Below are 12668 nucleotides of genomic sequence, written 5' to 3'. Positions count from 1 at the left end.
GGGCCTTAACAGATTTTAACTCGCGGCCAGTTAGTTTGAGGTTTAGACAATTAGGACTGCCAGCAAATTATTGGGCCAGTGAAGCGGCCATAGCCCATAGATAGTTTCGCACGTGTTCACGGTATGAGATATTCTTTTTTTTTTTCCGATGGATAAAAAGAAAATTACAAATAAAAACCCCTAAAACATCTTAAGTTAAGAGAGTAAAAAACAAAAGCATTTTGAGCAGCCTAGGTAGAGTATGAGACCAACTGCCAGCACTAACTTAGGGGGGGTGTATTCAATTCAGATTTTAAAAGACTTTGTTTGAGTTTTTATAATCCATGGATTTACTAAATCCACGGATTGTTTAAATTCTATATAGACTCTGATTGATTTTAATGGATTGATTTACTAGTATTTGTTTAGATTTTACAAATCCTTATGATGTTTTTGGTAGGTTAATTTTCTTCTTCTTCTTCTTTAATTAAGCAATGGATGTATGGATCCAACTATAATGCTATATCAATGACAAGAAAGTATGGCAATCTACCATTCTTTATGTTGTGTATAATGATATATGAACAATAAGAGAAAACTAACGAGCCAAAATGTGTTGGTACCCGAAAAATCACGCGGCAAAATAAATATGTCGTCACGACATGTTTTAGCATAAACACGCAATTTGTATAAAATTCCGTAAACTATGGAATTTTATATCCATCTCTCGGCTTTAACCCGCCAAGCAAACATGCCCTAGATGTGGACCCAAGCCATATCCACGCATTTCTGGGGCTTGCAGAAGTGGGTATGGTGTGGAAGGTTACGGAAACATATGATGCTCGCCTATTAGTTTAACGTCATCGGTGGTCTCGATCTTGGGCTCGAGATCCAAGCCCGATAATTTAAACTTATAGCGAATTGGTGAAAATGAGGTTTGGGTCAACCCTTTTTTTTACTCAAAATCTAAAGCCCAAGGAAAAAGCCCAAACCAAAAGACATAGGGTAGCTCAACTTACATCGTTTTCTTCTATCTCCCTTCTCTTTCCCCGCAGCTGCTAAATACACTGCAACTCAACCCAAATACCTAGCAGAAATATCGATTCCCTCCGTCAGTTGGTAAGGAGGAAACTTTCTAACTGGTAAGCAGATATCCCCTTTCCTCTTGAACGATGAGTTCACAGCTCCCTAGCTGCCCCTTCAACCTCGTTCCAGATTTTCTGTCACCGCAGCTGTTTCTGCTACAGTTTTTGCGCACGGCTGCAACAATCCTCCCCTGTTTCCAAGACTCCATATCCCAAGTAAGCTCTGATATCCCAAATCTTAAGGCAGAAATCCTGCATGAGCTAAAGGAGGAACGTCTTACCCAGAAAACCAAAGGGTTTGAGCCACCATAACACCCCTCCGATTGAGCCTATAAAATGAGATATTTGAAACTGAAAGGGGCATGAGGCAACAACCCAGAAAACTTAGAAACATCAAAAGGACTCTAATTCTTCAAGCTTTCCAGGCCTCTAAACACAAAACCCAGTTCCTAGCACTTTTCTCCCAAGCCTCCCTGCCAAACTCATCTTCCAGAAACCTAAATTTGATGCAATCCCCAAATTCTCTCACCACAGTATGTTTCTAGCTCCCACACCATCCTCATGCTGTCAAGCCTCATTCGGTATCTGAATCACGCACAAAATTCTCTCACTAACATCAAGTTATTGAGTTAATTTTGGCCTGGTCTTGCTTAATTCAAAAAGAACCCTCACATTTTGGCGACTTCACTGGGGACTAGGTTATGATTCAGATAATATGTTTGTGCTGCAACTCTTCAATTGAAGCATGCTTGTGTTATTCACAATTATTGTTGGATGCAATTAGCAGAGGCTCCCCTGTTAATATGGTTTACTCAATACAATTTCATATTCAACTGAAGACTGGGGAATTCAACTATGAAAGCTGGAGACAAGAATTTATAGCGGTGGCAAAGCACCGCAGCAAGTAGTCTTTCGTTTCTAAAATTAGAGCGACGCAACCATGCTTGACATCACGTTCTATGCAGTTTGTAAGGCATCTTGTTTATCTGCTATACTCAATGTATACAGACAAACAAACATACTTGTGGTCTATGAATACATGCCTTTTCTTAATGAATCTAGATAGAGGTTCAATTATTGACCACTACAACCATCAATTTATGTTCATGCCAGAATGAGTTTTTCTTCTATTCATGGTCACCACATTCAAGCCCTCTTTTGAAGAAGCATTCACAACCATAGCCAAAGCTAAAGTAACCATCAATTCACACTCGTATTCAAGCCCCCATTTACTGCAGTTAACACAAAATGTCCATTGCAAGCATTGCTAAAACTTCTACTGCAGTAACCATACCTCATTGCAGTTAAGACCATTTACTCCAAGCCTTCTTTAAACTAATGTATATTTCTAGACAAAAAGGTTGTCATCTTAGCCAAATAAGGTTGTGCAATACCAAAATCATTACCGCAAATGTTTCACAAACTAAAACATTCATTATAGAGCCAAGGTTTCCACTGCAATAGTTAAGATCTCATTTGTAGCAGTCGCAATATTCAGCCCTTCCCTGCCAAAGCATGAGTCTTCACAGAAATAACAAAAATTTTATTACCATATTCGAAAATGTTTCAAACCAAAAATCTTTGTTACAAACTTTTCTCAGATCTAAAACTTTCAATGCCTATCCAACGTTTTTACCCTCTTAGCCAAATCCCCTACCGCAATAAAAACCAGTACACCAAAATCTGGACAAAATCTCTCTTGTCATAGCATGCATATTGTATTTTTAATGTGATAGCATTGCACTACAGTAGATTGTATTTCAAAATACAGACTAGCTTAACACACAAGCAATGTGCAACAAACAAGATCTTCTTGTTAGTTAATCTATTATACTCAGTGCAGACGAGCAAATATTGTTTCTGCTCGATGACTCTCAGAAGAGAAGCATTTGTATTGCTGCAGTAAAACACCTGCAACTATAGTTCACAATAGCAACTCAAGCCATGCAAACAAGCTTGATTAGGGGTTGCAATCCTTGTGATGTACAATGTTGAATTGTATTTAAGTATACCTAAAACTACATCTGTATTCATGCTAATGAACTTGGGGCTGAAGGGTGAAGGTTCAAATCATGGTCAGGATCATTCACTTATATTCATGCCAAAATGAAGACTTAATCCATTCATGCTTTACTGGATTCTAGCATTCCCAAAAGGAAGTATTCATAGCTATGGTCAAATATTTCATTCCCATTGCCAAAATCAGGCCACAGCAACAACCTCCGCTATAGTTTGCAAAATTCTTATTACAAGCCTCTTCAAACCAAAGTAGATTATGTCACAGCTAAAACTACTATTGCACTTTCCAAATTCTCCTCCTTTTGTACCTAAATAAGCCTGCTGTCAAAGCTCAAACCAAAACATCAACCATCAGAGTCAAAGCCCTCAACGCAGTAACCAAAACCTCACTTGCAATAACCAACTATTCAAGATCAAATAAGCTTGATATCAAATCAAACAAGCTTGATATCAAATCAAACCAACTATTTCAAGCCCTTATTAAACCAACTTTTCCCTGCATAGTACAATTTTCACTACAGTAACAAAATGGAGATATGTTTGAAGTCAAACCAAAGTTCTTATTACAAGCCTTTCTCAAGCCCATGCATCTGCTGCTAAAGCCAAAATTTTCACTGATTTTATCCATCCCTTTGAGTGTGAGGGATTTTCCGGATAAGAAGTTTTTGCAGGTTATTCATTTAGATCCTTAATTTCTACTCCCCAAGCACTCCAGCAATGTTCTCGGCTTCAGAAAATCTCCAACCAAATTTCAACAAGCTAAACTCCATTCCTTCTTTGCTAGCCAAAAGCTTTAGAACGCCTCACCTGCCATAGTCAAATAACCTTATGTCAGGATGAACTCCATGTCTAAAGTTTGTCTTACGACCAAATCCCTATTGCTATAGATATTTTTTTGTTTTCCATTATTCACTCTACACAATAATTCATTTTCAAACCATATTGTCCATTCTACTAGTATTGTAGCAAAATACCATCTCTCTGATAAAAGAACTTCATTATCCTCATATTTTAGCACCAAGCAAATGCATATTGTGGATTCAATCAAGCCAATCATACGCTAAATTATGTTGTATCTATAATCAAGCAAAATGAACCTCCCCCTCATCACTTTTTTATTCTTTGAGATCTGAACCAAAAGAAAGGAGTTCATGAGGGAAAGGTTCTCATACTGATGCAGCAGTATACTCAAATAGGAAAAAAAATGCAAAGGATAAAGAGCCAGCTGAACCATTCATGCTATTTCCAAAGCTCACTGGCTCGACCATGCTAATTTCAAATACTAAACACATTTCGAAGGAAACGACTAAAGCATGCAAAGAATACTCAGTTAAACCAAAACCATTAGGATATGCAAAAAGCAATACTCAATTAAGCAGCAAGCAATACTCAATCAAGCAACAAGCAATACTCAACCAAGCCAAAACCATTAATTACAGCAAGAAATCAATACTCAATCAAGCCAATTCCGAGCCAAAAAAGAAGAAGTATTCATCATACTCTCGAAAGCAACCAGTATCTCAAATGATATGCTATGACACTTGTGGGCCGAGTGACGATGGTCTTGTTCAAGGTAAGTATGAAGTTGTAGTCACCAACTCATTCATGTGATCACTCCTATATTGTAATTCAAGCATATAATGCACTTCTCTTGCATGTCAACAAGCCAATATCTCTCCCAAGCCTTTGTGTTAGCCATAATCATAGACATGTCAGGGTCAAGTATTTTCCACCATAGCCATGTGATTCAAATGTCAAGATGGCATTTGTATTCCAAGTCTTTCTCCAAGCCAAAGAACCAATGATAGTCTTAATACTATGATTTGTGTTCTAGATTGTTCTTTCTCCTCGCAGCTCCCAGTCATGTGTCACACTTTCATTGCCACAATATAAAGCTTCTTGCCATAGCCAAAATTCCCACTGCAGTAACTATTCTACTCCAGAACCTAAACATCAACATTGATCACAACACTCAACTCTATACCAAACCAGGTCCAATGTCAAACCAAAATGATTAGTACCATATCCAAAGTTTTACTACTGCAGCAAGCAAAACCCCCTATGCAGTAATCACAGATTCTATATTACACTATAGTCTTATCCTTGTAGTCATGCTAGTACACTTACCAATATCCATTTCATGCATGGCACATGCCATTTTCAATAACTTGTGTTCTCTACCATGGAGAAGTCACAACTTCAAGTAACAAAATATGAGATCCACAAATTCAATCATTTAGACACAGCAGTTTTCAACAGCATACCATGTCAACTCAAACCCAAAATTGACATTTAAACCTTTCTTTGAACCAAGACTTTTTACTATGTTTACTGCGGTGGTGAACACACATATATTTATCATCAGAACCCAGGTTCATAAACTTTACTTTTCCTAAATCCGTGACCAAACTCTAGAATTCAAGAGTTTTAACTCTATCTCATATCCTTTTTCCATAACTTCTCACAACTATCATCTTATACCACTTTTTTGTAGTCAACTACCACCACCAGCAAATTATAGATATTGTCATGCTCACTGCCCTCGAACCAAGTGTCTATGCAGTAAATCAGTCAAATAAGGATCTGTGCTCATATGCTAAATATTAAGCAAAAGGAATTTTCATACTCTAAACATTCATTTATACAATCCTAGAATTCACGTCTACAAGTCATTGTTAGAACTGCATACTATTGCAAAATATCATGGTTCTCGCAATCAAGTCATGAGTGGAACGAAGTCAAGCAACTAGTCACAAACCAGCTCATGGAGAAATATTGAGACCACCTCATGAGTTATGCCATATGCAATTAACAAAAAGAATCCTAATTATTCAATGCAATTGATGGATACAAGCAAGTGTACTTACAGAGGCTACCCAGAAGTTTTAGTCGAACCATGAATCTCAAGCAAGGGATTGATTTGAAAACACCAAAGCATAGTCTGATCTTCTGTTCGAGTTGCTCCTCAATCTCCATGCTATGCAATACATAACCAAACTCCTCAATCAATTTTTGTTCCCGACGGGCGCTCTTTCCTTCTAAAACAAGCTAGAGAAGCTGCCTCCACCATACCTTTCAGCAAACTTAGTGAGTGGAACCACGAACTGAAGGAACTTTCCTACCCTCAAATCAAGATCGGATACCGCTCAATGGGCGCGCAATATCATCAATAGTGATACTCAAGCGATCTTCAGTGTCAAAGAGCAAGAGAACAAGCGGAGGCAACGCACAGCGGAACCCCTATACTGACCAAGATTGCAACAGTAACGCCTTCGTCCCCCAATGCTGTCTCAGGGAGATGGGGCTCAAATGATGTCCCTCCAACTGTCAATAAAAATAATCCACCCTACAAAAAGAAAAAAGAGTGAAAGATTCATAAGAAATGCGCAGCAAAACTTGATTATGTGGACTCTGTTTTTCTCTTCCCATACTCCACATAATCATGGAGGCTAAAAGTCATGTCCAAAACACACCGCAGTCAGAGTCAAGTCATGCAATAACAACTCCGAACACTACGTACCCGCTCATTATGGTCATCCTCACAAAGACTATCGTCCGCAGTAGATTCTTTCGCCAAGTCACTAATGCCAATGTCCTAACACATTGCATACAAGCAGAGTATCAAAAAAATGCAATGCGAAACTCACTGCAGTCAACACCAAATAATGTTATACCAACTCACAACTCTACGCAATACGCACCTGCATATTACAATTATCTACACAAGGGCCAACATTTACAGCAGATTCCTGCATTAGAGCACCAGCTACCTAGCAAGTCACATGCAAAGGAGGTAGTAAAAAAAAATGAAAAAAAAAAAAAAAAACATGCAGTAGGCCTCGGTCGTGTATTCCACTAACATTATGTTCGTAATCCCCCACCAAGACACCAACATGAGCACCCTGCGAAGCAACGAATCAACCACTACACAAGCAAAAATAATAACTCATGCAAGAATACAGATGCCCGAGTTTAATCGCATACTTGGTTATCACCGCAGCTATCCTCCCCCATCGAAGCTACAGTTGGATTACCCTGCAAAGTAACAAATTATCATTTAAGCATAGGCACTATACCAAAAGCAAACGCCAAGGTCATATAACGAGGTGCAACATACGAAGAGGTAAGTATCCTCACACAAAATTCTCAAGCATATACAACTAACCTGACGATCCTCATCTTCAAAAGACTCCACCTATGAGGAAAGAAAATAACAAGTAAATCGCACGCCATGCAACCAAAAAAAAAAAAAACAGAGAGAAAGAATGTCGTTTCAGAGAAAGATACCTGGCTACCACCATCGCAAGTATTTCCCTCATAAGTATCAGACTCATTCTCCTCATCACTCAGGGGGCTACCATCCTCGTCGACACTTGGCCCATCACTAAGATCAACATAAACATCACCCTTGGATGACGGTTTACGTTTACAAAAGTTCATGTTGGCCACGCGGGAACTCCGCCTAAGGACGGCAGGTGAGGCATCATCTGCAACCTTCCTCTTAATAACCCCACTTGGTCTCAGGGTAGAAGCAGCTTTCCTCTTCTTCCCTTTTTCACAAGCCAAGCTCGATGGCAGTATCACTTTAACACCAAAGGCACTCTTGACTACTGGAGGAGGGATGCGATCTTTGGCTACCTTAGGTTTGAAGCGACAAACCTTCCTTCTGCCATCCCCTCCATCCTCGGAAGCCCTGACTTTACCCTTTGTAGTGCTCTTGCTACCTTTCTCCACTCCGGTAGCTGGCAACCCTACTTCAGGATCATCTCCACTTTTACCACCCTTGAGGTGACCAACCACACGCTTTATACCATTCGAGTATACCTCAGTATAGGGAAGGTTAAGTCTAGACATGACACCCATGACAGTGCTACTGTGGAGTAGTCTCTTGTTCTCACTAGTGGCTTTCGGACGCAACCTAGTCCCACCAGTTTGAATAAATCTCCTAAACTCGCACCGCTGCAACTCCCAAAACCTCAAGAATGTGGATGTAGGGGATCCAACACAGCCTTTCTTCCCGAGACTATCAGAGAGCATACCCCTACAGGAAATACCATTTGTCCGAGTGAAACCCATGATGCAATCCCCAAGATGTCCACCATAGGATAGATGCGATGGCACATCCTGATCGATGCCAAATTGCCTCTTAACTTTATGAGGAGAGTACTTCTCCATCACGGGGTCAAAGAAATCACCACATGCTATTATGGACTGCGCACTAGTGGTCAGAAGCAGCTCAACCGGTTCTAGGAACGGTGATGAGTTACCCTCTGGGTAAAAGAAGGGAAATGTCTGGAAGCCATGAGAAGCGAAATATGGTCTGAAATTGAATTTCCCGATGTCATCCAAAACAACAGGCCTAAATGCACCCTTCTTGGCCTTCCTTCTGAACCATCTACAACACAATGGGAATCCTACTAGATTGAAGTCCCTTTTACCTCCCTCAAGGTGGTGGAGGGACTCAGGAGTTACGGGTTCCACATCCAAACCTTCGAATCTCTCCCATACAAATACTTGAAGGAAGAAACTAGATACTAGAGATTCAACGCCATACTGCCCCGCACCTTCTTTATCATCCTTTGAAATTTGATCAAGTTTCCTATATAGATGACCAAGAAAGAGAGGAGCGAGCGGAAAACAAGTACCTGCTGCTAGCATAATGGCCAACGAGAAGACTCGCGGCTGCACATTCTCATAGGGAAAGTCTGTGAAAATGAACCTTCTCAACCAGTAAGCAAACATGGCTTCCACCCGGCAGCCAGATTCGAAACCTGCACCATGCTTAAACTTGCCTCCGTCCATCGAGCCCCAAAAGTGCCTCACCCAGTAACAAAAAACAGAACACTTCTTTGGAATCATAAGCACCCCTTTTCAGAATCTGCAGCTTCTTCTTCTGCACTTTATTTAGCTCTATCTTGAAAGGATTACCATCCCCAACAATAGGGATTCGCATAATATTGCAAACATCTTCCAAAGAAGGAGTAAATTCCACCCAAGCCCATATGAACTTGTGAGTTTCAGGACTCCATCTTCGCACCACATGGCGAAGGCAAATGTCATCTTTGTAAACCTCACAAAACCCGGAAATAAACAGTGAAATCTTCACTCCAGCTCCAATAAGGGCCTCTTCAAGCTCTTCCTGTTGTACCTCAAAGCTGACCCATTCAGGCCAACCCGCAGGGGTCCTTGCAGGATACCGAAAACATATAGGCACTGCATGGTACTCTCCCCGCTCAATAAGCAACCTGGATATGAACTTGGGAGAGACAAAGCACCCAGAAAACTCATGAGATGCCTCCTCTGAGCTACCCTCACGGGCCCCCGCGGTGGAAGCAGAAATGAGACCATCTTCTAGTGAGAAGTGGTGGTCATGAAGTTCAGTAGGCTGAGAAGACTCAGATGCTTGTGCCATTACAAACAAAAAAGAAGCCCTCCTGCAAAAAAAAAAAAAGGGAGATGTACTACCTGTGAGCAATAGCAATTGGTTCTCTAATATATGGTAATCCATATCTGACACCAACAAGCAGGCAGAATGCCAAGCATAATCACACAATTAACAAAGCATGCAACGCCATGCTGAAATATGTCACATCCCTATGATATATTGTGATAAATTCATCATCGGTGCATCGCTTTCAAGCAAAATATAACAACCAAGCAAACACAGCCCTGCACACCGATGCATGCAACTATTCCCCCCAACAAAAGAAAAAAAGAACAGGAACATCTGAAGCAGAAAACAAATAGAAATCAGACCAAAAAAAAAAAAAACCTTTGGCAGTCAAGCAATGCACAAGCCAAGCCGAGATGTGACATATTCATGCCTTGCTCAAAATACTGATAAGTCAGTCCATGCACAAATATATATATATATATATATATATATATATATATATATATAATACGAAACGAACATATAACATAGTGCTATCCTTGATCAACTCCAAGCATACACATGCCTATTCTAAGGTAAAGCCGCAAATGCCTTTTCCCCTTCATAGTATCAACCTCAGACACATACACAATGGGCACATACATATATACGCAAGCAACACAAAAAAAGAAAAAGAAAAAGAAAAAGGGAGAGATGAATGAAAGAGGAACTGTGTTCTCAACAAAACTCCAAGCGCACATGCACCTATCTAGTAATCTCAAGAAATATTTGACACACATAGACGCTACAGCCAAAATTGCACACCTCTGTATAATACTTATACATGCTCCACAGGCACAATATATTTATACATGTGTATTTACAGAAAGAGTTAGCTGCGGTGATCTTAAGGAAACTAAATCCAAGAAAGAAAACAAGAGGGTTCGTGACGCAGGCGGACTGCAAATCTTCCTACAAGAAGTTCGGCTGCGGTGATTCCGGTAAAGGTCATGTAAAGAAAACAGAGGGACGCTATGTAACCAAACGCAAAAAAAAAGAGGGGGGGAAGACAAATTGTTGTTCTAAATCGGTTGTGAAGTCTTGCATCACTACCCATGAAACGAAATCGCAGCTCATCAAGTTAATTTGATTAATAAGAGAACTCAAGTGAGATCAAGCTAAGAGGAAGACTGGGCATGAACAAGCAGCAATCAAAAAAAAAAAAAAAAACAGAGCCAATCACCGCAAGGACGAATTGAACACAAGCTGCAGCAAGAGTGAAGATCGATTCAATACCGAAATTAATTCAAGACATCCATAACCCATCTGCATGCATAAGCTATTCAACAAAAATTTTACCCAGTTCAACAGTCCCAAGGATTCGAGATTACCTTAGATGAAAAGGATCATGCAATCAAATCCACGAATTGGAAGAGGTGTAAGATGGATCCCTATAACAGAAAAAGAATCATGATTCCCCTCAGTAGGAGGAGGAATGCAACGGTTACACGCTGAAGGAAGAAAAAGAAGACAAAGAGAAGAATTTTACGGTTTCGAAAGAGGGGAAATGAATACCTCGAATCCTAAAGCTCAGTGGGTTCAAGAATCTCTGGAATCTTTGAAGAACGCGAGGTCAAAGTGTCAAGCAGGACGCGAAGAGTTCAACACTCCTTAAGCGGGAAGAGGAGGCGAAACTGTGGAGCCTTTACACGTTATTGTTCAAAAGAAGAAGAAAGAAAAGAAAAAAGATAAAATGGACCTCTCACGCTGACTCACTTTGGGAATTGTAGCTTGGGCTGATTTTTCCTCATTTTGATTATGCGGCCCATTTCATGCTTCAAGCAGCCCACATAATCAAGGGGGCTAATGTTGGTACCCGAAAAATCACGCGGCAAAATAAATATGTCGTCACGACATGTTTTAGCATAAACACGCAATTTGTATAAAATTCCGTAAACTATGGAATTTTATATCCATCTCTCGGCTTTAACCCGCCAAGCAAACATGCCCTAGATGTGGACCCAAGCCATATCCACGCATTTCTGGGGCTTGCAGAAGTGGGTACGGTGTGGAAGGTTACGGAAACATATGATGCTCGCCTATTAGTTTAACGTCATCGGTGGTCTTGATCTTGGGCTCGAGATCCAAGCCCGATAATTTAAACTTACAGCGAATTGGTGAAAATGAGGTTTGGGTCAACCCTTTTTTTTACTCAAAATCCAAAGCCCAAGGAAAAAGCCCAAACCAAAAGACATAGGGTAGCTCAACTTACATCGTTTTCTTCTATCTCCCTTCTCTTTCCCCGCAGCTGCTAAATACACTGCAACTCAACCCAAATACCTAGGAGAAATATCGATTCCCTCCGTCAGTTGGCAAGGAGGAAACTTTCTAACTGGTAAGCAGATATCCCCTTTCCTCTTGAACGATGAGTTCACAGCTCCCTAGCTGCCCCTTCAACCTCGTTCCAGATTTTCTGTCACCGCAGCTGTTTCTGCAACAGTTTTTGCGCACGGCTGCAACAATCCTCCCCTGTTTCCAAGACTCCATATCCCAAGTAAGCTCTGATATCCCAAATCTTAAGGCAGAAATCCTGCATGAGCTAAAGGAGGAACGTCTTACCCAGAAAACCAAAGGGTTTGAGCCACCATAACACCCCTCCGATTGAGCCTATAAAATGAGATATTTGAAACTGAAAGGGGCATGAGGCAACAACCCAGAAAACTTAGAAACACCAAAAGGACTCTAATTCTTCAAGCTTCCAGGCCTCTAAACACAAAACCCAGTTCCTTGCACTTTTCTCCCAAGCCTCCCTGCCAAACTCATCTTCCAGAAACCTAAATTTGATGCAATCCCCAAATTCTCTCACCACAGTATGTTTCTAGCTCCCACACCATCCTCATGCTGTCAAGCCTCATTCGGTATCTGAATCACGCACAAAATTCTCTCACTAACATCAAGTTATTGAGTTAATTTTGGCCTGGTCTTGCTTAATTCAAAAAGAACCCTCACAAAATGTTACACAAAAAATAAAGTAGTAAACTAATGACATAATTTATTTCATATCTAATTTACAAAAGAATGATGTGTGTATGTATCATCTTAATAATACCATTGAAAGTGAGCTTCATTAGCTAGAAGGATTAAGGCTTCTAGAGCTATAGTGATAAAAGTAAAATAAAAAATTATTAGATGAGAGCAGAGGCAGAGGAAGA

The sequence above is a fragment of the Rosa chinensis genome, chromosome 1, assembly GCF_002994745.2.
Source record: "Rosa chinensis cultivar Old Blush chromosome 1, RchiOBHm-V2, whole genome shotgun sequence".
Classification (NCBI taxonomy): domain Eukaryota; kingdom Viridiplantae; phylum Streptophyta; class Magnoliopsida; order Rosales; family Rosaceae; genus Rosa; species Rosa chinensis.
The sequence above is the reverse complement of the archived record's forward strand: the minus strand, read 5'-3'. Positions refer to the sequence as shown.